The sequence below is a fragment of the Rutidosis leptorrhynchoides genome, chromosome 7 (assembly GCF_046630445.1).
Source record: "Rutidosis leptorrhynchoides isolate AG116_Rl617_1_P2 chromosome 7, CSIRO_AGI_Rlap_v1, whole genome shotgun sequence".
Classification (NCBI taxonomy): Eukaryota; Viridiplantae; Streptophyta; class Magnoliopsida; order Asterales; family Asteraceae; genus Rutidosis; species Rutidosis leptorrhynchoides.
Window position 1 is genome coordinate 354,961,074 of NC_092339.1, and position 27,751 is coordinate 354,988,824.

The window sequence follows — 27,751 nt, forward strand, 5'->3', positions numbered from 1 at the left end:
CTTTTGTACGTTCACCACCTGTAACTAGATCAAGACATTTAGCAAATATTACCGCCGTTGATTTTTCTTTAGAATCGTCATCCAGAAATTCTCACTTCTTTTAAAGAATTCAGGATTGAAACTTTACAAACAGTTTAGATAGGTGATTCCTAACAACACAGCATTAATAGATTTTTAAAATTTGTTAGGAAATCGAATTTTTGGAAAACGGATCTATCTCATGTTGAGGATCCAAACGAAAATCTTCGAACCTTTAATATGATCTGTACTCTATTTAAAATCAGAGAAGTTGAGGATGAACAGATCTATCTCATGTTATTTCCCTAGACTTTAAAGGGAGAAGCCAAAGATTGGTTAGAATCGTTACCTGAAGGAGCGATTGATACGTGGGATGTTTTAGTTGAGAAATTTCTTAAAAGATTCTTTCCGGCATCTAAAACCTGAGACTTCAAGGAGACTTCAAACAAAATTGTTACGTTCGCGCAAAAGCCAAATGAAACTCTATATGAGGCGTGGACAAGATTCGGAAAGTTGTTGAGATGATGTCCTCAACACGGTTTAGACACTTATCAAATAGTGCAAATATTCTACCAAGGATGCGATGTTGCTACAAGAAAAGACATCGACATAGCAGCTGGTGGATCCATTATGAAGAAAACCGCAACTGAAGCTCACAAAATTATTGATAACACTGCCTCCTACTCACATGAGTGGCACCAGAAAAAAGATATCCTTCGTTCATCTAAAGCAGCTAGAGCCGATTCTAGCCATGACTTTGATTTCATTTCTGCAAAGTTAGATGCTTTCGAGAAACGAATGGAAAAGATGACGAAAGATATTCATGCAATACGAATTTGTTGTGAGCAGTGTGGAGGACCACATTTGACAAAAGATTATCTCAGTATTGAACAAACAATGGAACAAAGAGAGAATGTTTCATATATAAACCAAAGGCCTGGAAATAATTATCAGAATAATTATCAACCGCCTAGACCAAACTACAATCAAAATCAGAATTATAACCGAAATGTTCCATAAAACAACCAACAAGGTCCTAGCAATCAACAAGTATCTAATAATACTTACAACCAGCAAAGACCTATTTTTCCAAATAAACTACCACAAACCGATGATAAAAAACCAAATTTAGAAGATATGATGTCAAAGCTAGTTGAATCTCAAACGCAATTTTTTACATCTCAGAAATAAACTAATGAAAAAAATGCTCAAGCATTTAGAAATCAATAAGCTTCTATTCAAAATCTGGAACAAGAAGTGAGTATCTGTGACAACCCGGAAATTTCTGACCAAATTTAAACTCTGATAACTCCGACAAAATAAGCAAATTGATGTGTTGCATTAAAATATTTTTTCAATACATTTAATTAACCATTGGACTTTACCCTACGATTCACGAACAACCTATAATTTAAAACTCGAACCCGTCATGATTTATATATGATTTTACTTTCTTAAACGAACACGTTTTATGATATAATAATTTCTATTATTTTAACCTCTTAATAAAATGATTTTGAATATAATTAGTTCTAGAAAACTAAATTTTATAATATTTATATATGAAATGATAAAAAAAATTTACTATTAAACGATGCTATTTCAAATTAAAATTTTTACGTATTAAGTCATTTTATTTTTATGATATAATTTTTGTAATTTTTTTTAAGAAACGAAGTTAAATTAAAAATGTACAATTTGTAAAGCACAACGTACAACAACGTGTAGCTTAAATAATTGAATTTAAATTAATTCATTTACTATTCATTGAATAGTAAATGAAATGAAATTAATTAATTTACTATTCATATGAAAGCGATATGATAGAAATTATTAATTATAAGTTACATAAAATACCCCTGAAGTATTTAATAAATACGACTTTTTTAACAATTTACGATTCAATTTGATTCTAAATTTATTATTATATTATTATATTTTATTTCAATATTATTATATTACTATATTTATTACATTATTATATTTAAATTAATATTATATTATATTATATATATCTTTGTTCAGTCAAAAACTAGGAAAACACATATTACGCGTACAAACTTTATAAACAAACCTTTTTACAACTAATTTTATAAATCTTAAGACCAAAACAGATATATATGTATATTCAAATATAAAAAGTGAAATTTTTATCCATATTTTTACCCGTCAATTATTAGCAACAGAGTACGAAATACCAGTCCGTGAAAACTGTCGGCATAAACTAACAAAAATGGGGCGGCTAAGATTACACACGTTTGATTCCTTTTATAATTATATTATTATTTTATTACTATATTATTACTTTATTATATTATTACTTTATTATATTATTATAATATTATATTTATTATCTATATATATGTTCGATCATCTGTGAAGACATTCATAAAAAAACTTCACATATTACTCCGTATCATATTCATTATTATTATTATTATTACTATTATTATTATTATTAAGATTATTAGTATTATTAATCTTATACAATTATTTATATTAGTTATGTATACATAAAATACTACGACGGGGTTATGTTCGGGTGATTTCAAAACGAGTTTTCAAATGGGTTAAAGCTAAGGAATTTATGGGTTATATCTAAGGAGGTTATGGGTATTGTTGGGGGTTTTGTTCGTGAATCAAAGGTCAACCTTGCATTTATCATTTCCATTGCGTCTGCACACTTTTCCTACAATATTGAACCACAATATTGATACGTGAGTTTCATTACTCCCTTTTTATATATATTTTTGGGCTGAGAATACATGCGCCATTTTATAACTGTTTTACGAAATGGACACGAGTACTAAAAACATATTCTACGTTGAGTTGTACCACTTTTCATATTTTTCCCTAATAGCTTGGTAACTAATATTTACATGTTGTAAGAGCATGTAAGCGCGGATCCTATTGATAGATCTATCGGGTTTGACAACCCCAACCGGGCTAATCAATCTAGTATCGTAAACGGTTGCATAGTACTTCGTTTTTACTACACTTGGTACAGTGTAGGGAGATTTCATAATAAAGGGAATATGCCACATTAATTGTTAAGTATGGTTACCGAAGCGCTCAACAACTTATAGAATACTTTTATACACTTGCGAGTGTACAGATATTTATGGAAACTGAAATCTCGTGGTCTATTACTATTACAGAAATGATTGATTATGATAAACTAATGAACTCACCAACCTTTTGGTTGACACTTTTAAGCATGTTTATTCTGAGGTATGAAAGAAATCTTTCGCTGTGCATTTGCTCATTTTAGAGATATTACTGGGAGTCATTCATGGCATATTTCAAAAGACGTTGCATTCAAATCATTTGAGTTCAAAAAGATTGTTAATAGATGAATGTCATATTAGTCAATTATATTTACGAACATGATAATATCATTGGTATGCATATTTGTAAACTTTCGTTGAAATGAAAGTTAGTCTTTTTAAAAGAATGCAATATTTGCAAAACGTATCGTCTAGAGGTCAGTACCTCGCAATGTAATCAACTATTATGAATCGTTTATAATCTGTATGAACGGGTCGTTAAAGTTGGTATCAGAGCGGTGGTCTTAGCGAACCAGGTCTTGCATTAGTGTGTCTAACTGATAGTTGTTAGGATGCATTAGTGAGTCTGAACTTCGACCTTAGCTGCATATCAAAAAGTTTTGTTTATCATATCCTGTTAGAAATTACATGTTTATCATTCTTGGTCTAGACACATCTTACTGCATTGATTGCATGAATAGTGTATGGACAAAATTCATATCTTAGCGTATCTGTTACTGTAAACTTTGCGTGACATATTTCGTAAATTCCTTCGTAATCTACGAAATCTTTTGTTCTATATATATATATATATATATATATATATATATATATATATATATATATATATATATATATATATATATATATATATATATATATATATAGATATTCTATATAATTAGAATACATTCCGATAGTCGGAAATAATTTTATATCGAAAAATCCTTTATTCAATCGTACGAAATAGAAATCTCCACTAGTTCAAGTCCCTCGAATTCTGATATGGAATTCCACTCAAGCTCCGAAAGTAGTGTGACCGGAATAGATCAACCAATTAGCCATCATCTATTCTGGATGAATTGGGAGTGGGTTCGTAGTCTACTTAATCATTGGAGACAAGAAGAAGGTGATCCTTTCCATCCACCACATTTCCCTCTTGGCGAAGAACCTGAAGCACTTACCGGCGAACCTGTCCGAAACACCATTTTCTCTCTCATTTCCAGAGTATCTCATTACGATTATATACTATCTCACATTCTAGATCTTATTCATCCGCTCGTCCGAACCGACAATCATCCCGGTGTAATAGAAGAAGTCAACGAGCTTCGCACTCGAGTAGTGGCTTTGGAGAATATGGTGCAAAGGTTACAAGCACCAACAGCATTACCAGAATCAACAATACTACCATCACCAACATCAACGGTACCATTACTGTAACGACCCTGGATTTTCCAACGTTTACTTATTAATATTTATTATTAATGCTTGTGATTTAATTAATGTATTTCTATACATTTACTTGTTACCATACATGAATTTTAATTGCCCGACACGTCTTTGTGACACATGAACTTTTCACGAATAATATTCTGGATATTATTTACATACATGGTTAATTATTATTAATCATTTTTGATTAACTAAGGTTACTAGTTAATTACTTGGGCTTTATTGGATTAATTTGATAATTACTTAAACTTGGGCTTTTTTTAATGTTAATGGGCTTAGAAGCCCACCCTACACACTTAAATGGATTAGTTAGCCCATCCTTTATGCAAGTATTACTTAGACTTAACTAGATTGAGGATTAACTAGCTCATGGAATCTAGTTACCACATACTTACACCATGTTCCCATGCAAGCACCTTATTACCATCTTTTTGAGCTAATTACATGTAAGTAACTTGTGGACACTTCCCTCCCCCCTTGTTGAAAACCGTCGGCTTTTGTAGCTCATGGGGGAGTGTTTGTTTCAAATTTTGGTTACTTATTCTCTCATTTTACTTCACATTTCACACACACTCTTACTTGCATTTTCATTTACTCTTCATTCTCTCTCAAACTTGTAAGTTACAAGGCTTCTTTTCCTTTTCTTTTCTCTTCAAAAACCGAAACCAAACACACTCATCATCATCATTCTTTGTTGTTGTTTTGTTACTTGTTCTTAGTTATTGTTACTTACTAGTTAATAAGAATCAAACTCTTTAGTTTGTTCTTCATTTCATCTTGTACATACAAGAACATACAAGAGCCTAAACTTTCTAGTTTATGTTCTACACTTAATGTTTTAAAGACTTAAAGTTCATGAGTTGTAATAATCATACTTGAAGTTCATGTTGTAAACTTAAAAGTTTATTTCCTTAAAGATCAAGACCTTGGCTTGAATCTTTAAAGTATGAACAACCATGAACTTATTACTTGTAGATTTAACTTATTTCTTCATTTTATGTACTTTAAAGTTGTGATTTGGTCAAGTATTACTAGTTAATCTTGATCTCATATTTCTTGGAATTAAAAGTTAACTTTGTAAGTTCAAGAACATGGAAGTTTAACTTTCTAGTTACAACTTCATATACTTGTGATGGATCTAAGTTCTATATCTTATGGTCTACTTATTTTGTCATAAACAAAAGTTTGTAAGCTTACATATACTTTACAATATGAAAATCTAAGTTTTATAACTTATGGTTTCATTAAAGTAAAGATTCAAGTGTTATTACTTAGGATTTAACTTAATAGCTTTAGATCTAGACTTTTGGGTCTTGGATCTTAAAGATCTAACTAAGAACTATGTTCTACAACTTAAGATCTTGATTAGTTAGTTTACTTTCAAGTTTGTAGTTCAATATTACTTTTATGGTTCATGTATGTGTCGGATCTAAGATCTTGATGTAACTTTGGTTCATCAAACTACTTGCAACACTTAATTGAGTTGTGCTACTTAGCTTAGACTTACACTTGTGTTATGATGGTCAAAACTTGGTAAACATTATGTAAACACATCAACGAGTTGAACACTTGAAGCTATATGCATCAAGGATGAGAACCGTGATGAACGTCAAGCACCAAGAACCCACCGGAACACACTGTTTACTGTTTTCTGGAACTGGTCAGACCACCTGGGCTGATGTAAAGATGATTTTCAGTTTTCTCAGGTCATGTATATACCTTTTCATTTAAGACTTGTCTTAATCCGAGTTACGGTTTAGGATTTATGGCCCTCCGAGTGTCACTATGTCCTTTTAACGTTGTGCTAAAAATTCTGACCTACTCGCACTTAGACCATCAGCACGGTCAAACAAAGACGAGTTTGCTTCTGGAATTTTTACCACAACTAAATAACTCATATACGGAGCCATGGCCACTAGTATCACCTTATTTCAGTAGGTATAGAGGCCGTGGTGACTGATCGAAGTCAGCCTTTGTTTTAAACTCTTTTCATGAACGAAACTTACTTTACACCTTTTTGTTTAATGATGATTGATGATGACCTTTAAGACCTAATTTACATACATTTAAACCTATTGGGACGATTTACTGACTTAGTAATATTTGACTTAGGTTGAGGACTTTTCGGACCTACATACTTGCTTACTTCCCGACTCAACTTTACTACTACTTTACCACTGTGAGTTATAGCATCCCTTTTTACTTTAACTATTTTAGGAACTGAGAATACATGTGCATTTTACGTTTTACATACTAGGAATGAGTACTTAAACTTATTATATGTGTGGGTTATACAACGGCATAAACATTCCCTTTAGCTCGGTAACGTTTAGTCATTGGTTTTTGAACCGGTGAACGCGAATCTTAGATATGGATCCATAGGGTTTGACATCCCCACTCGGGCTAGTAGCGCTAGCATTTAATGGGTATTTAATACTTCGTAAACATACACACTCGCCAAGTGTACTTTCAGGGGGTTATAAACGTTAAGTTAGTTACCAAGTGCCCACGGTTAAACTTATACTTTATCATACTGTTTTGAAACGCTCTTTGTAGCAATGAAATCTCGTGGCCTACCTTACATTACTGTTATACTTAAACTATAGCTCACCAACCTTTGTGTTGACATTTTTAAGCATGTTTTTCTCAGGTGCTTAAGGTTGCTTCCGCTATTGTACTAGTCTTGCTGTAGACACACGCTGCTTTAGAGATGTCACATGAACGTTTATCTTGCATTCATAAACATTATTACTTTTGAAACTATGATTTGTAACGACCATTGGGGTCACGTACAATTATTAATTGCTTCTATTCATAGAAGCATACTTTTGATGTAAAACATTCGACGTTAGTTATGATGTCACCTTTTATCATGAATGCAAACGTATTTTGAAATAGCATATAATATTTGTCCTTGTAATGATCATGTTGTTGGTGGTCCGTACATGATGATTTAGTACGGGGCATCACAATTACCACCATTAACAACAACATCCGCATCCCACACCTCAATGTCACAATCTGTACCTCGAGCATCAACGTCATACGCACCATAGATACCAAGGAGTACTAATAAAAATCAACGACGAAGTATTGATTCATTAGAGAAAAATTCTGCGGTGATTATGTAATCTCTAAAGTCTTAGAGATTATCTATTCCAAGCTTAACCATAAATCAGATGAGTGGACCGAAATGATAGAAGGAAGAGTAGAAACCCTGACAAGAATGATGCGTGGTTTACAAGCTAGACTTGTTATACAAGCACCACCGGTAGTACCACCAGCATCACCATCAGTATCACCAACACCGGCAAAACCTGTAGCACTAAGAGCTCCGCCAATTCCATAATCATCAACATCATCACAAATCAACAACGCGTATATTGTATCAACGAGTTATGAAGTATTAACTCATTTCCCCTGAAGAAATTATATGTATATTTTATTCATATATGAATTTTGAGATCAAAATATATCTTTCCGTACTAAGCTATTATGTATGAATTAAATAAGGGTAGATACTACTCGGTTAAATTCATATTACTAATATGCTATGATGTACATCCTTCCTTAACAACTTAACCATCGTTAACTACGACCTCTGTTTCAACTCCACGAATTCCGTTTCATAATAAACTAAGTGTATTATTCAATTAAATGTTTGATTTTACACTTAGATATACTTGAAGCTTTCTTGAAAATATCATTCATATCTTATGAAGTTCGCATGAATTCACAAGCATCAACATCCGTCACCAAGGAATGTCAATAAGAATAAATAATAAAGTATTGATTACATTAGTGAAATACTCCGCGAAGATTATGTAATCTCTATTGTTTTAGAGATTATTCATTTCTAATTCCAGCCGAAAATCAAATGAGCTTAATTTAAAATTAACTCATCAAATCTCTATTACATCTGAAGAAAATATACATATATTTTCATAAAGACTGTAATAAAAATTCTCCTGTACCAAAATATTAATTGTGAAACTTTTAACGGGTAGGTAATACCCGAGAGATATATAAATTCACAATTAATATATTACATTCTTCAAATCTGATTCAGCAATCATCAACTATACTCACTACTTTCACAACGATATACATTCTTTCATAGAAATCAAAACAACCGTTCTCATCCAAATTCAATTTCATATTCTAATTTTGACAGATCAGAATCCAAGTCAAGACTCAACGGGAGACATCACTCTTAAATCTCTACATCTTTCAAAGCTATACTTTGACTTCAAAACTGTGCTAAAACATCACTTATATTCATTAAACCCATAAAACAATTTTTGTGTTATTCAAAAATTCATTGCAATCTACATTCAAACCCTTCATGATTCTTGAAAACACCTCAATTAAGAAACAATCGAGATGATGATCCAACCACATGTTATCTACAATCATGCATCTGGAAAACTCCCGGAACCTAAGTAGAAGTTTAACATAAATCCGTGAGCCATTAGCATTGTTGTTGCTGAAAATAACCTTGTAATTCCTTTTCAAAGTAGCCAGTTTTGTCACGGCTCCATCAAGTCAACTTCAACTTTTCAGTCAGATTAGCCGTATTATAACCTCAATATATACGTTGCCCTTTCTCCATCGTTACCAGAGCACCTTTTATATTCTACTATATTATCAGAAGATGTACCAGCAACTTCGGCTTTAGTCTCTCTGAAAAATATCTATATTATTCATGAAACCCCATCATGTACTCACCCACATCCTGTAACAATATTTTCCCTACCAATTACCGGGAATCATCAATCATCAATCTCGAATCTTGCAGCATTTTCACTTCAATTATATGTATACATATAATGTGTAACTCCTGGAAATTTTGATCTTCAATTCTGAATTTCTGAAAAGCACCCAGTCTACGAATTAATACCCTGAATTTTGAAGAAGCTGAATGAAGCAGCAGAAACTGTAGACAACCGTAACAGTCAAAAGTTTGATGATAAAGAATAGTGTGTTGACAAAGCTCAGAAAAAGAGAAGGTTTGGAATTGGAAAATGGATTGAGCAAACCATGAAGGAGACTGTGGACAAATCACAAAGACTAAATCTGCCTTCAAAGAATCTAAATGATTCAGTGTCTGCTGAAGTCTTTAGCGAATACCCTGCTCCTTACTCTCAACTCTTGCGGACAATATTCTTCATCATCCTCTGATCTTGGATATTCTAAGATATCATCATATTTTTCATTATAAATATCTTAGATATTTCTGAAGATATTTTCATTACTTTTCTTAGCTGAAATCAATTATCTCTTTGCGATATTTGTGTTACATCATAAAAGAAACTATTATTAGTTTCTAAGTTCTGAAACCTTTGAGTTTAAAATATGAATGTTTTTGAAGTAGTTTTTGTAGTGACCCGAACTTTTCCATGTTTATATATATTAATTGAGATTGATATTTACATGATTAAATGTTTCTAACATATTAAGCAATCAAACTTGTTAAGACTTGATTAATTGAAATATGTTTCATATAGACAATTGACCACCCAAGTTGACTGGTGATTCACGAACGTTAAAACTTGTAAAAACTATATGATGACATATATATGGATATATATATATATAGTTAACATGATACTATGATAAGTAAACATATCATTAAGTATATTAACAATGAACTACATATGTAAAAACAAGACTACTAACTTAATGATTTTTAAACGAGACATATATGTAACGATTATCGTTGTAAAGACATTTAATGTATATATATCAAGAGATATTCATACATGATAATATCATGATAATATAATAATTTAAAATCTCATTTGATATTATAAACATTGGGTTAACAACATTTAACAAGATCGTTAACCTAAAGGTTTCAAAACAACACTTACATGTAACGACTAACGATGACTTAACGACTCAGTTAAAATGTATATACATGTAGTGTTTTAATATGTATTTATACACTTTTGAAAGACTTCAATACACTTATCAAAATACTTCTACTTAACAAAAATGCTTACAATTACATCCTCGTTCAGTTTCATCAACAATTCTACTCGTATGCACCCATATTCGTACTCGTACAATACACAGCTCTTAGATGTATGTACTATTGGTATATACACTCCAATGATCAGCTCTTAGCAGCCCATGTGAGTCACCTAACACAGGTGGGAACCATCATTTGGCAACTAGCATTAAATATCTCATAAAATTACAAAAATATGAGTAATCATTCATGACTTATTTACATGAAAACAAAATTACATATCCTTTATATCTAATCCATACACCAACGACCAAAAACACCTACAAACACTTTCATTCTTCAATTTTCTTCATCTAATTGATCTCTCTCAAGTTCTATCTTCAAGTTCTAAGTGTTCTTCATAAATTCTACAAGTTCTAGTTACATAAAATCAAGAATACTTTCAAGTTTGCTAGCTCACTTCCAATCTTGTAAGGTGATCATCTAACCTCAAGAAATCTTTGTTTCTTACAGTAGGTTATCATTCTAATACAAGGTAATAATCATATTCAAACTTTGGTTCAATTTCTATAACTATAACAATCTTATTTCAAGTGATGATCTTACTTGAACTTGTTTTCGTGTCATGATTCTGCTTCAAGAACTTCGAGCCATCCAAGGTTCCGTTGAAGCTAGATCCATTTTTCTCTTTTCCAGTAGGTTTATCCAAGGAACTTAAGGTAGTAATGATGTTCATAACATCATTCGATTCATACATATAAAGCTATCTTATTCGAAGGTTTAAACTTGTAATCACTAGAACATAGTTTAGTTAATTCTAAACTTGTTCGCAAACAAAAGTTAATCCTTCTAACTTGAATTTTAAAATCAACTAAACACATGTTCTATATCTATATGATATGCTAACTTAATGATTTAAAACATGGAAACACGAAAAACACCGTAAAACCGGATTTACGCCGTCGTAGTAACACCGCGGGCTGTTTTGGGTTAGTTAATTAAAAACTATGATAAACTTTGATTTAAAAGTTGTTATTCTGAGAAAATAATTTTTATTATGAACATGAAACTATATCCAAAAATTATGGTTAAACTCAAAGTAGAAGTATGTTTTCTAAAATGGTCATCTAGACGTCGTTCTTTCGACTGAAATGACTACCTTTACAAAAACGACTTGTAACTTATTTTTCCGACTATAAACCTATACTTTTTCTGTTTAGATTCATAAAATAGAGTTCAATATGAAACCATAGCAATTTGATTCACTCAAAACGGATTTAAAATGAAGAAGTTATGGGTAAAACAAGATTGGATAATTTTTCTCATTTTAGCTACGTGAAAATTGGTAACAAATCTATTCCAACCATAACTTAATCAACTTGTATTGTATATTATGTAATCTTGAGATACCATAGACACGTATACAATGTTTCGACCTATCATGTCGACACATCTATATATATTTCGGAACAACCATAGACACTCTATATGTGAATGTTGGAGTTAGCTATACAGGGTTGAGGTTGATTCCAAAATATATATAGTTTGAGTTGTGATCAATACTGAGATACGTATACACTGGGTCGTGGATTGATTCAAGATAATATTTATCGATTTATTTCTGTACATCTAACTGTGGACAACTAGTTGTAGGTTACTAACGAGGACAGCTGACTTAATAAACTTAAAACATCAAAATATATTAAAAGTGTTGTAAATATATTTTGAACATACTTTGATATATATGTATATATTATTATAGGTTCGTGAATCAACCAGTGGCCAAGTCTTACTTCCCGACGAAGTAAAAATCTGTGAAAGTGAGTTATAGTCCCACTTTTAAAATCTAATATTTTTGGGATGAGAATACATGCAGGTTTTATAAATGATTTACAAAATAGATACAAGTACGTGAAACTACATTCTATGGTTGAATTATCGAAATCGAATATGCCCCTTTTTATTAAGTCTGGTAATCTAAGAATTAGGGAACAGACACCCTAATTGACGCGAATCCTAAAGATAGATCTATTGGGCCTAACAAACCCCATCCAAAGTACCGGATGCTTTAGTACTTCGAAATTTATATCATATCCGAAGGGTGTCCCGGAATGATGGGGATATTCTTATATATGCATCTTGTTAATGTCGGTTACCAGGTGTTCACCATATGAATGACTTTTATCTCTATGTATGGGATGTGTATTGAAATATGAAATCTTGTGGTCTATTATTATGATTTGATATATATAGGTTAAACCTATAACTCACCAACATTTTTGTTGACGTTTTAAGCATGTTTATTCTCAGGTGATTATTAAGAGTTTCCGCTGTCGCATACTTAAATAAGGACGAGATTTGGAGTCCATGCTTGTATGATATTGTGTAAAAACTGTATTCAAGAAACTTATTTTGTTGTAACATATTTGTATTGTAAACCATTATGTAATGGTCGTGTGTAAACAGGATATTTTAGATTATCATTATTTGATAATCTACGTAAAGCTTTTTAAACCTTTATTGATGAAATAAAGGTTATGGTTTGTTTTAAAATGAATGCAGTCTTTGAAAAACGTCTCATATAGAGGTCAAAACCTCGCAACGAAATCAATTAATATGGAACATTTTTAATCAATAAGAACGGGACATTTCAGTTGGTATCAGAGCGTTGGTCTTAGAGAACCATAATTTTGCATTAGTGTATCTTATCGAGTTTGTTAGGATGCATTAGTGAGTCTGGACTTCGACCTTGTTTACTTGAAAAATGATTGCTTAACAAATTTTGTTGGAAACTATATATTTTTAACATGTGAATATTATGTGATATATTAATCTCTTAACGCGTTTGATATTATGTGATTGATGTCTACCTCTAGAACACGTCCCATTGACTCACCTAATAATAATGAAGAGTCAAATGTAAATTGGAATGATTCGTGGACTGATTCACAAGTTCCCGAAGAGGAACCGGAAGAAGAGTCGGAACCGGAAGAAGAATCGGAACCGGAAGAAGAATCGGAACCGGATGAAGAAATAGAACCGGTGGGGGAAATAATAAAACGGTTAAGTAAAAGAAAATCCTCAATTAATCGACCAAGGTTAATTATGGTCAATGGTGTTTCCGCCAAGGAAGCAAAATATTGGGAGGATTACCAATTCTCCGATGAATCGGATTCTGACGAGAATTCCTATGATGTTATAGAAATTACCCCAACTGAATTTAAAAAGGCAAAAGAAAATAATAATGGAAAGGGCATAAAAATAGAGAAATCTAATTCCAACCCCGATGAACTTTATATGTATCGTCAACCCCCGAAGTCCTTAAGTTGTAACAATGACCCGGGAACCCCTAAACCACCAGGTTTTTCTAAACCAATGTGGACAATGACGGCTCGTATTAGGGGAACATCATATATCCCTAGAAACTTGGCAAAACGAACCAAAACCGAACAAGAAGAAACGAGCGAGTCGGAATAAGATAGTTGTATTCGTGTGGTGTAATATATGTAATATAGTGTGCTTATGCTTTATGATATATGTAAAAATTGCTTGTATTAATAAGTATTTTTTTATGAATCTAACTCTTGTCTATTTTACAGTATAAAAACACAAAATGGATAGACAACCCAATATTTTAAGAGACCTACCCGGAGACATGATTGATGAAATCTTGTCTAGAGTCGGTCAGAATTCCTCGGCACAACTATTTAAGGCGAGATCAGTTTGTAAGACATTTGAAGAACGTTCCAAGAATGCCTTGGTTTATAAAAGGCTTTCGTTCGAAAGATGGGGGATATCACATTGGGAAATCCATAAGTTACGATGTGTTTACTTTGACGCATATATTGCGGGGAACCCAAATGCTATTTTACGCAACGGGTTAAGAAATTATTTTGACTCAGTATATCCGAATATAGGACTTCGTGATTTAGAAAAAGTGGCTAACATGCAACATAAAGAAGCATGTTATGCTTACGGGTTAGTAATGTTCGCTTCTCACCAAAGTGAGAACAAGAACATCGGGCTACAACAATTAAACAAAACGTTCCCACAAGTGACGGAGTCGGTAATTGGGGTAAGAAATGAGGTTTTTAGGTTATTACGAGACTGTTAGTCATTACGTAACCCTCGTCCCTTTGGCGACGTTACAACACGCTGTCTTATCAACGGCCATAACGGTTATGTTCCACAAGACCAAGGATGGGAAGTAGTCCTAGTAAAACCAGAATGCATGACTTGTTTCTGGACGTATGAATTACGTGTCTTTATTGCCTTTGCTGAACGACTTGTGTACTAGCTAGAATTATCTTCACAACCATCTTGTATCAAATTTATTGTGTGCTATATTTCATGCTATATGTAAAATAAGCGGTATTGTAAGTTTGTAAAATATTGTGTAAGAGTTTGAACGCGAAATATTATTATAATCAGTTTTTCATATTGAATTGTAGTAGTTGAATTGTATATTAGCTACTAAGTATGAACTTAACGGGTAGGTACTACCCGAATTTAAACTTATAAAACGCTAATATGAAGAAAAAGCTTTTATAAATGAGTTCATATTATGCTACGAAATACTATTAACTACTCTTAATATTCTGTATGATTAACTTGTTCCATTTGACTATTTTGAAGGAAATGGCACCGACTACTCGGCACACCGTGAATATGAATGAAGAGGAATTCCGTACTTTTCTAGCTTCAAACATAGCCGCAGTATAGGCTGCGCTACATACCAACAATAACCTTGGATCTAGCAGTACAGGAAATCGTGTAGGATGCACCTACAAAGAATTCACTGCCTGCAAACCTTTGGAATTTGATGGAACCGAAGGACCGATCGGATTGAAACGGTGGACCGAGAAGGTCGAATCGGTGTTTGCCATAAGTAAGTGTACTGAAGAGGACAAAGTGAAGTACGCTACGCATACCTTCACAGGTTCTGCGTTAACATGTTGGAATACCTATCTAGAGCAAGTGGGACAAGACGATGCGTACGCACTACCGTGGTCAGCATTCAAGCACTTGATGAACGAGAAGTACTGTCCCAGAACCGAGGTCAATAAGCTCAAGACAGAACTTAGAGGGTTACGAACCCAAGGATTTGATATTACCACGTACGAAAGACGATTCACAGAATTGTGCCTATTGTGTCCGGGAGCATTCGAAGATGAGGAAGAGAAGATCGACGCGTTTGTGAAAGGATTACCGGAAAGAATCCAAGAAGATATAAGTTCACACGAGCCCGCCTCCATACAACAGGCATGTAGAATGGCTCACAAACTAGTGAACCAGATTGAAGAAAGAATTAAAGAACAGACTGCTGAAAAGGCTAATGTGAAGCAAGTCAAAAGAAAGTGGGAGGAAAACGGTGATAAGAATCACCAATACAACAACAACAACAGCAATTACAACAATAATCGCAACAATTATCCCAACAATCGCAACATCAATCGCAACTACAACAAACGGCCCAACAACAACAACAACAACAACAACAACAACAACAACAACAACAACAGCAACTACAACAATCATCCCAATAACAATAATAACCGCAACAACAACAACAACAACAATCAGAAGCAGCTATGCCAAAGGTGTGAAAAGTATCACTCGGGGTTCTGCACCAAATTTTGCAACAAGTGTAAAAGAAATGGTCATAGTGTGGCGAAGTGTGAGGTCTACGGACCAGGGGTTAATAGAACGAAAGGAACAAATGGTGTCGGAACGAGTAATGGCAGAGCAAGTAGTGTCGGAGCAAGTTATGCCAATGTAGTTTGTTATAAATGTGGAAAACCGGGCCACATTATTAGAAATTGCCCGAACCAGGAGAACACGAATGAACAAGGCCGCGGAAGAGTTTTTAATATTAATGCGGCAGAGGCACAGGAAGACCCGGAGCTTGTTACGGGTACGTTTCTTATTGACAATAATTCTGCTTACGTTTTATTTGATTCGGTTGCGGATAGAAGCTATATGAGTAGAGATTTTTGTACTAAATTAAGTTGTCCATTGACGCCTTTGGATAGTAAATTTTTACTCGAATTAGCAAATGGTAAATTAATTTCAGCAGATAATATATGTCGGAATCGAGAAATTAAACTGGTTAGCGAAACATTTAAGATTGATTTGATACCAGTAGAGTTAGGGAGTTTTGATGTGATAATCGGTATGGACTGGTTGAAAGAAGTGAAAGCAGAGATCGTTTGTTATAAAAATGCAATTCGCATTATACGAGAAAAAGGAAAACCCTTAATGGTGTACGGAGAAAAGGGCAACACGAAGCTACATCTTATTAGTAATTTGAAGGCATAAAAACTAATAAGAAAAGGTTGCTATGCTGTTCTAGCACACGTCGAGAAAGTACAAACTGAAGAAAAGAGCATCAATGATGTTCCCATTGCAAAAGAATTTCCCGATGTATTTCCGAAAGAATTACCGGGATTACCCCCACATCGATCCGTTGAATTTCAAATAGATCTTGTACCAGGAGCTGCACCAATAGCTCGTGCTCCTTACATACTCGCACCCAGTGAGATGAAAGAACTGCAAAGCCAATTACAAGAACTTTTAGAGCGTGGTTTCATTCGACCAAGCACATTACCGTGGGGAGCTCCTGTTTTGTTTGTCAAGAAGAAAGATGGTACATTCAGGTTGTGTATCGACTATCGAGAGTTGAACAAACTTACCATCAAGAACTGCTACCCACTACCGAGAATCGACGACTTATTTGATCAACTACAAGGCTCGTCTGTTTATTCAAAGATTGACTTACGTTCCGGGTATCATCAAATGCGGGTGAAAGAAGATGATATTCCAAAGACTGCTTTCAGAACATGTTACGGTCATTACGAGTTTATGGTCATGCCGTTTGGTTTAACTAATGCACCAGCTGTGTTCATGGACCTTATGAACCGAGTGTGTGGACCATACCTTGACAAGTTTGTCATTGTTTTCATTGATGACATACTTATTTACTCAAAGAATGACCAAGAACATGGTGAACATTTGAGAAAGGTGTTAGAAGTATTGAGGAAGGAAGAATTGTACGCTAAGTTTTCAAAGTGTGCATTTTGGTTGGAAGAAGTTCAATTCCTCGGTCACATAGTGAACAAAGAATGTATTAAGGTGGATCCGGCAAAGATAGAAACTGTTGAAAAGTGGGAAACCCCGAAAACTCCGAAACACATACGCCAGTTTTTAGGACTAGCTGGTTACTACAGAAGGTTCATCCAAGACTTTTCCAGAATAGCAAAACCCTTGACTGCATTAACGCATAAAGGGAAGAAATTTGAATGGAATGATGAACAAGAGAAAGCGCTTCAGTTATTGAAGAAAAAGCTAACTACGACACCTATATTGTCATTGCCTGAAGGGAATGATGATTTTGTGATTTATTGTAACGCATCAAAGCAAGGTCTCGGTTGTATATTAATGCAACGAACGAAGGTGATTGCTTATGCGTCTAGACAATTGAAGATTCACGAACAAAATTATACGACGCATGATTTGGAATTAGGAGCGGTTGTTTTTGCATTAAAGACTTAGAGGCACTACTTATATGGGGTCAAAAGTATTATATATACCCACCACAAAAGTCTTCAACACATATTTAATCAGAAACAACTGAATATGAGGCAGCGTAGGTGGATTGAATTATTGAATGATTACGACTTTGAGATTCGTTACCACCCGGGGAAGGCAAATGTGGTAGCTGATGCCTTGAGCAGGAAGGACAGAGAACCCATTCGAGTAAAATCTATGAATATAATGATTCATAATAACCTTACTACTCAAATAAAGGAGGCGCAACAAGGAGTTTTAAAAGAGGGAAATTTAAAGGATGAAATACCTAAAGGATCGGAGAAGCATCTTAATATTCAGGAAGACGGAACCCGGTATAGGGCTGAAAGGATTTGGGTACCAAAATTTGGAGATATGAGAGAAATGGTACTTAGAGAAGCTCATAAAACCAGATACTCAATACATCCTGGAACTGGGAAGATGTACAAGGATCTCAAGAAACATTTTTGGTGGCCGGGAATGAAAGCCGATGTTGCTAAATACGTAGGAGAATGTTTGACGTGTTCTAAGGTCAAAGCTGAACATCAGAAACCATCAGGTCTACTTCAACAACCCGAAATCTCGGAATGGAAATGGGAAAACATTACCATGGATTTCATCACTAAATTCCCAAGGACTGCAAGTGGTTTTGATACTATTTGGGTAATAGTTGATCGTCTCATCAAATCAGCACACTTCCTGCCAATAAGAGAAGATGACAAGATGGAGAAGTTATACGACTGTATTTGAAGGAAGTCATCTCCAGACATGGAATACCAATCTCTATTATCTCTGATAGGGATGGCAAATTTATTTCAAGATTCTGGCAGACATTACAGCAAGCATTAGGAACTCGTCTAGACATGAGTACTGCCTGTCATCCACAAACTGATAGGCAGAGCGAAAGGACGATACAAACGCTTGAAGACATGCTACGAGCATGTGTTATTGATTTTGGAAACAGTTGGGATCGACATCTACCGTTAGCAGAATTTTCCTACAACAACAGCTACCATTCAAGCATTGAGATGGCGCTGTTTGAAGCACTTTATGGTAGAAAGTGCAGGTCTCCGATTTGTTGGAGTGAAGTAGGGGATAGACAGATTACGGGTCCGGAGATTATACAAGAAACTACCGAGAAGATCATCCAAATTCAACAACGGTTGAAAACCGCCCAAAGTCGACAAAAGAGCTACGCTGACATTAAAAGAAAAGATATAGAATTTGAAATTGGAGAGATGGTCATGCTTAAAGTTGCACCTTGGAAAGGCGTTGTTCGATTTGGTAAACGAGGGAAATTAAATCCAAGGTATATTGGACCATTCAAGATTATTGATCGTGTCGGACCAGTAGCTTACCGACTTGAGTTACCTCAACAACTCGCGGCTGTACATAACACTTTCCACGTCTTGAATTTGAAGAAATGTTTTGCTAAAGAAGATCTCACTATTCCGTTAGATGAAATCCAAATCAACGAAAAACTTCAATTCATCGAAGAACCCGTCGAAATAATGGATCGTGAGGTTAAAAGACTTAAGCAAAAAAAGATACCAATTGTTAAGGTTCGATGGAATGCTCGTAGAAGACCTGAGTTCACCTAGGAGCATGAAGATCAGATGAAGAAGAAATACCCGCATCTATTTCCAGAAGATTCGTCAACACCTTCAACAGCTTAAAATTTCGGGACAAAATTTATTTAACGGGTAGGTACTGTAGTGACCCGAACTTTTCCATGTTTATATATATTAATTGAGATTGATATTTACATGAATAAATGTTTCTAACATGTTAAGCAATCAAACTTGTTAAGACTTGATTAATTGAAATATGTTTCATATAGACAATTGACCACCCAAGTTGACCGGTGATTCACGAACGTTAAAACTTGTAAAAACTATATAATGACATATATATGGATATATATATAGTTAACATGATACTATGATAAGTAAACATATCATTAAGTATATTAACAATGAACTACATATGTAAAAACAAGACTACTAACTTAATGATTTTTAAACGAGACAAATATGTAACGATTATCGTTGTAAAGACATTTAATGTATATATATCAAGAGATATTCATACATGATAATATCATGATAATATAATAATTTAAAATCTCATTTGATATTATAAACATTGCGTTAACAACATTTAACAAGATCGTTAACCTAAAGGTTTCAAAACAACACTTACATGTAACGACTAACGATGACTTAACGACTCAGTTAAAATGTATATACATGTAGTGTTTTAATATGTATTTATACACTTTTGAAAGAATTCAATACACTTATCAAAATACTTCTACTTAACAAAAATGCTTACAATTACATCCTCGTTCAGTTTCATCAACAATTCTACTCGTATGCACCCGTATTCGTACTCGTACAATACACAGCTCTTAGATGTATGTACTATTGGTATATACACTCCAATGATCAGCTCTTAGCAGCCCATATGAGTCACCTAACACATGTGGGAACCATCATTTGGCAACTAGCATGAAATATCTCATAAAATTACAAAAATATGAGTAATCATTCATGACTTATTTACATGAAAACAAAATTACATATCCTTTATATCTAATCCATACACCAACGACCAAAAACACCTACAAACACTTTCATTCTTCAATTTTCTTCATCTAATTGATCTCTCTCAAGTTCTATCTTCAAGTCCTAAGTGTTCTTCATAAATTCTACAAGTTCTAGTTACATAAAATCAAGAATACTTTCAAGTTTGCTAGCTCACTTCCAATCTTGTAAGGTGATCATCCAACCTCAAGAAATCTTTGTTTCTTACAGTAGGTTATCATTCTAATACAAGTTAATAATCATATTCAAACTTTGGTTCAATTTCTATAACTATAACAATCTTATTTCAAGTGATGATCTTACTTGAACTTGTTTTCGTGTCATGATTCTGCTTCAAGAACTTCGAGCCATCCAAGGATCCGTTGAAGCTAGAACCATTTTTCTCTTTTCCAGTAGGTTTATCCAAGGAACTTAAGGTAGTAATGATGTTCATAACATCATTCGATTCATACATATAAAGCTATCTTATTCGAAGGTTTAAACTTGTAATCACTAGAACATAGTTTAGTTAATTCTAAACTTGTTCGCAAACAAAAGTTAATCCTTCTAACTTGACTTTTAAAATCAACTAAACACATGTTCTATATCTATATGATATGCTAACTTAATGATTTAAAACCTGGAAACACGAAAAACACCGTAAACCGGATTTACGCCATCGTAGTAACACCGCGGGCTGTTTTGGGTTAGTTAATTAAAAACTATGATAAACTTTGATTTAAAAGTTGTTATTCTGAGAAAATAATTTTTATTATGAACATGAAACTATATCCAAAAATTATGCTTAAACTCAAAGTAGAAGTATGTTTTCTAAAATGGTCATCTAGACGTCGTTCTTTCGACTGAATTGACTACCTTTACAAAAACGACTTGTAACTTATTTTTTCGACTATAAACCTATACTTTTTCTGTTTAGATTCATAAAATAGAGTTCAATATGAAACCATAGCAATTTGATTCACTCAAAATGGATTTAAAATGAAGAAGTTATGGGTAACACAAGATTGGATAATTTTTCTCATTTTAGCTACGTGAAAATTGGTAACAAATCTATTCCAACCATAACTTAATCAACTTGTATTGTATATTATGTAATCTTGAGATACCATAGACACGTATACAATGTTTCGACCTATCATGTCGACACATCTATATATATTTCGGAACAACCATAGACACTCTATATGTGAATGTTGGAGTTAGCTATACAGGGTTGAGGTTGATTCCAAAATATATATAGTTTGAGTTGTGATCAATACTGAGATACGTATACACTGGGTCGTGGATTGATTCAAGATAATATTTATCGATTTATTTCTGTACATCTAACTGTGGACAACTAGTTGTAGGTTACTAATGAGGACAGCTGACTTAATAACCTTAAAACATCAAAATATATTAAAAGTGTTGTAAATATATTTTGAACATACTTTGATATATATGTATATATTGTTATAGGTTCGTGAATCAACCAGTGGCCAAGTCTTACTTCCCGACGAAGTAAAAATCTGTGAAAGTGAGTTATAGTCCCACTTTTAAAATCTAATATTTTTGGGATGAGAATACATGCAGGTTTTATAAATGATTTACAAAATAGACACAAGTACGTGAAACTACATTCTATGGTTGAATTATCGAAATCGAATATGCCCCTTTTTATTAAGTCTGGTAATCTAAGAATTAGGGAACAGACACCCTAATTGACGCGAATCCTAAAGATAGATCTATTGGGCCTAACAAACCCCATCCAAAGTACCGGATGCTTTAGTACTTCGAAATTTATATCATATCCGAAGGGTGTCCCGGAATGATGGGGATATTCTTATATATGCATCTTGTTAATGTCGGTTACCAGGTGTTCACCATATGAATGACTTTTATCTCTATGTATGGGATGTGTATTGAAATATGAAATCTTGTGGTCTATTATTATGATTTGATATATATAGGTTAAACCTATAACTCACCAACATTTTTGTTGACGTTTTAAGCATGTTTATTCTCAGGTGATTATTAAGAGCTTCCGCTGTCGCATACATAAATAAGGACGAGATTTGGAGTCCATGCTTGTATGATATTGTGTAAAAACTGCATTCAAGAAACTTATTTTGTTGTAACATATTTGTATTGTAAACCATTATGTAATGGTCGTGTGTAAACAGGATATTTTAGATTATCATTATTTGATAATCTACGTAAAGCTTTTTAAACCTTTATTGATGAAATAAAGGTTATGGTTTGTTTTAAAATGAATGCAGTCTTTGAAAAACGTCTCATATAGAGGTCAAAACCTAGCAACGAAATCAATTAATATGGAACGTTTTTAATCAATAAGAACGGGACATTTCAGTTTTGGGAACTGAAGCATGAGTTAGTATAATATAATGACACTTGATCAACGTGATTATATTACAGTAAGTGATGCTGAGTTTCTAAATGGAACGTGATGATTCATAGATCATAACGTCATCATGTGCCATGTTACACGACTCTTGTATTCTACTTAACCTCTAAACATATCAAGAAAATATTTTTCTTGATGATTTGGTCTTTTCCGAGGTATTCTGGTAATTTGACAAATCAAGATCGTGCCATTACAATTTCGTTCTTAGAACATTAATTATGTTCATTCCGAAATTTATATCTACAAATTCTGGACCATTACATGCGGTGCCTAATGGCAAGAAGATAAAACAAATGAATAAAGCTCTGAAATAGAAATTGGAGTATAAATCGCAGCAAATATGAGAGAGCATTAACTGTGAATGACAATGATTATTGAAGACAGAAGCAGGGACTTTGAAATATAATGGGAGATATAAAACACAACAACAACCCAGAAATTACAAACCATATATATCAATTCATATAGCAATATAAAGACACGGGAGAACTAAAAACACTATAAAACCAAGAGTATTTTAGAAGTAAATAGATTCTTCCGGCGGTAGATGAAAAAGAAGAATGACAGATATAAAAGTTAGGAATATATCAAGAAGCAGAACTGGATGGAGCATATTGATGAATGATTCAAAGTATGAATTAAAGGAGAAAGAATAGAAGGTGTGAATTGTAAGGAAATGAAGGGGTGGATTTATAGTAAAATATCCGACAGAGCAATCAAAACAGATGATCGCATTTAAAGCGGATCCTAATTTCTTTGATTACCGATGAATCAAATCTTATTACGAAGCTTTTCTCTAAATCCCTTGAACTCCGGAAATTAATCCTATCTACGTCAAAAGATATGACGAATCTACATTTATTCATTTCACTCTTCTGTGATAACTTCACTCGTACTCTTCACAAAAATTGAATTGTTTTATCTATATTACTCAATGATGGTAAAACTTTAATTTTCAGCCAATATGTGTCACAAAGACATACTTATTGTCAGCCATGACCATTTCAATCAAATTTCGGGGAGAAATTTTTTTAACGGGTAGGTACTGTGACAACCCGAAAATTTCTGACCAAATTTAAACTCTGATAACTCCGACAAGATAAGCAAATTGATGTGTTGCATTAAAATATTTTTTCAATACATTTAATTAACCATTGGACTTTACCCTACGATTCACGAACAACCTATAATTTAAAACTCGAACCCGTCATGATTTATATAGGATTTTACTTTCTTAAATGAAGACTTTTTATGATATAATAATTTCTATTATTTTAACCTCTTAATAAAATGATTTTGAATATAATTAGTTCTAGAAAACTAAATTTTATAATATTTATATATGAAATGATAAAAAAATTTACTATTAAACGATGCTATTTCAAATTAAAAATTTTACGTATTAAGTCGTTTTATTTTTATGATATAATTTTTGTAATTTTTTTAAGAAACGAAGTTAAATTAAAATTGTACAATTTGTAAAGCATAACGTACAACAACGTGTAGCTTAAATAGTTAATTTAAATTAATTCATTTTCATTTACTATTCATTGAATAGTAAATGAAACGAAATTAATTAATTTACTATTCATATGAAAGCGATATGATAGAAATTATTAATTATAAGTTACATAAAATACCCCTGAAGTATTTAATAATTACGACTTTTTTAACAATTTACGATTCAATTTGATTCTAAATTTATTATTATATTATTATATTTTATTTTAATATTATTATATTATTATATTTATTACATTATTATATTTAAATTAATATTATATTATATATCGTTGTTCAGTCAAAAACTAGGAAAATACATATTACGCGTACAAACTTTATAAACAAACCTTTTTACAACTAATTTTATAAAGCTTAAGACCAAAACAGATATATATGTATATTCAAATATAAAAAGTGAAATTTTTATCCATATTTTTACCCGTCAATTATTAGCAACAGAGTACGAAATACCAGTCCGTGAAAACTGTCGGCATAAACTAACAAAAATGGAGCGGCTAAGATTACACACGTTTAATTCCTTTTATTATTATATTATTATTTTATTATTATATTATTACTTTATTATATTATTATATTATTATATTATTATAATATTATATTTATTATCTATATATATGTTCGATCATCTGTGAAGACATTCATAAAAAAACTTCACATATTACTCCGTATCATATTCATTATTATTATTATTATTATTACTATTATTATTATTAAGATTATTAGTATTATTAATTTTATACAATTATTTATATTAGTTATGTATACATAAAATACTACGACGGGGTTATGTTCGGGTGATTTCAAAACGAGTTTTAAAATGGGTTAAAGCTAAGGAATTTATGGGTTATATATAAGGAGGTTATGGGTATTGTTGGGGGTTTTGTTCGTGAATCAAAGGTCAACCTTACATTTATCATTTCCGTTGCGTCTGCACACTTTTCCTACAATATTGAACCACAATATTGATACGTGAGTTTCATTACTCCCTTTTTATATATATTTTTGGGCTGAAAATACATGCGTCGTTTTATAACTGTTTTACAAAATGGACACAAGTACTAAAAACATATTCTAAGTTGAGTTGTACCACTTTGCATATTTTTCCCTAATAGCTTGGTAACTAATATTTACATGTTGTAAGAGCATGTAAGCGCGAATCCTATTGATAGATCTATCGGGTTTGACAACCCCAATAGGGCTAGTCACTCTAGTATCGTAAACGGTTGCATAGTACTTCGTTTTTACTACACTTGGTACAGTTTAGGGAGATTTCATAATAAAGGGAATATGCCACATTAATTGTTAAGTATGGTTACCGAAGCGCTCAACAACTTATAGAATACTTTTATACACTTGCGAGTGTACAGATATTTATGGAAACTGAAATCTTGTGGTCTATTACTATTACGAAAATGATTGATTATGATAAACTAATGAACTCACCAACCTTTTGGTTGACACTTTTAAGCATGTTTATTCTCAGGTATGAAAGAAATCTTCCGCTGTGCATTTGCTCATTTTAGAGATATTACTGGGAGTCATTCATGGCATATTTCAAAAGACGTTGCATTCAAATCATTTGAGGTCAAAAAGATTGTTAATAGATGAATGTCAGATTAGTCAATTATATTTTGGAACATGATAATATCATTGGTATGCATATTTGTAAACTTTCGTTGAAATGAAAGTTAGTCTTTTTAAAAGAATGCAATGTTTGTAAAATGTATCATCTAGAGGTCAGTACCTCGCAATGTAATCAACTATTATGAATCGTTTATAATCTGTATGAAAGGGTCGTTAAAGCAACCTAGCAAGGTTAATAGGTGAAAGAAAACCGGGGATTCTACCGAGCGATACAAATAGTAACCCCCGAAATAAAACAGCTAAAGCCATTACCACAAGAAATGGTATTACATTTAAACTGCCTGAAATACCTGTAATTTCTGATGATTCTATCCCTACTACACAGGCACCACAGCCTGAGCAAGATAAGGAAACAGAACTGGTAGTTGAAAAGGTTAATGAAGATAACACTGTTAAGGCAAAGCCATATGTTAAACCATACCAACCACCACTTCCTTACCCGAGTAAAATTTGAAAAGAAAGACTTGAAGCCGAGCAATCCAAATTCTTGGATATGTTTAAACAAATAAATGTCAATCATCCTTTCATTGATGTGATTTCAGGAATGCCAAGATATGCTAAATAACTGAAAGATCTAAACACACATAGAAAGAAAATGGAAGAACTCCCGGCTGTTACTATGAATGTTAATTGTTCTGCAGTACTGTTGAATAATGTAAAGGCCCGTCCTAATCCACCTGGACGAACACTTCAACATTAGGTCCCATTGCGAGTTACTAACCTAAATATGCCATGAACGACTCCATGTAATATCTTTAAATTGAGCAAATGCACAGCAGAATATTTCTTTCATACATGAGGCTAAACATGATTAAAAGTGTCAACCAAAAGGTTGATGAGTTCATAGGTTTATCATAATCAATCATTTCCATAATTTTAATAGACCACAAGATTTCATTTCCATTTCTCATAAATATACATCTCATATCAGGAATTTCGCAAACTGCATAGAGATAAAAATCATTCATATGGTGAACACCTGGTAACCGACCTTAACAAGATGCATATAGAATATCCCTAAAACAGAATCCTCTCGTCTGTATAATAATAATCCGAAGTACTAAAGCATCCGTACCTCGGATGGGGTTTGTTAGGCCCATAGATCTATCTTTAGGATTCGCGTCAATTAGGGGTACTGTTCCCAAATTCTTAGGTTACCAAGCTAAAGGGGTGATATTCGATTCGATAATTCAACCATAGAATGTAGTTTCGATTACTTGTGTCTATTTCGTAAACATTTATAAAAGCAGCGCATGTATTCTCAGTCCCAAAAATATATATTGCAAAAGCATTTAAAAAGGGAGCAAATGAAACTCACTATACGATATTTTGTAGTAAAAATATGCATACGACGCAACTGAACAATGCAGGGTTGGCCTTGGATTCACGAACCTATATCAGTATATATATTAAAACATGTAATCGTAGTTAGGCAAATTTATATATTATATTTTAGATTATATATCCTATATATTTAATTTGTATATATAATTAAAATAGTTAATACTTATATAGT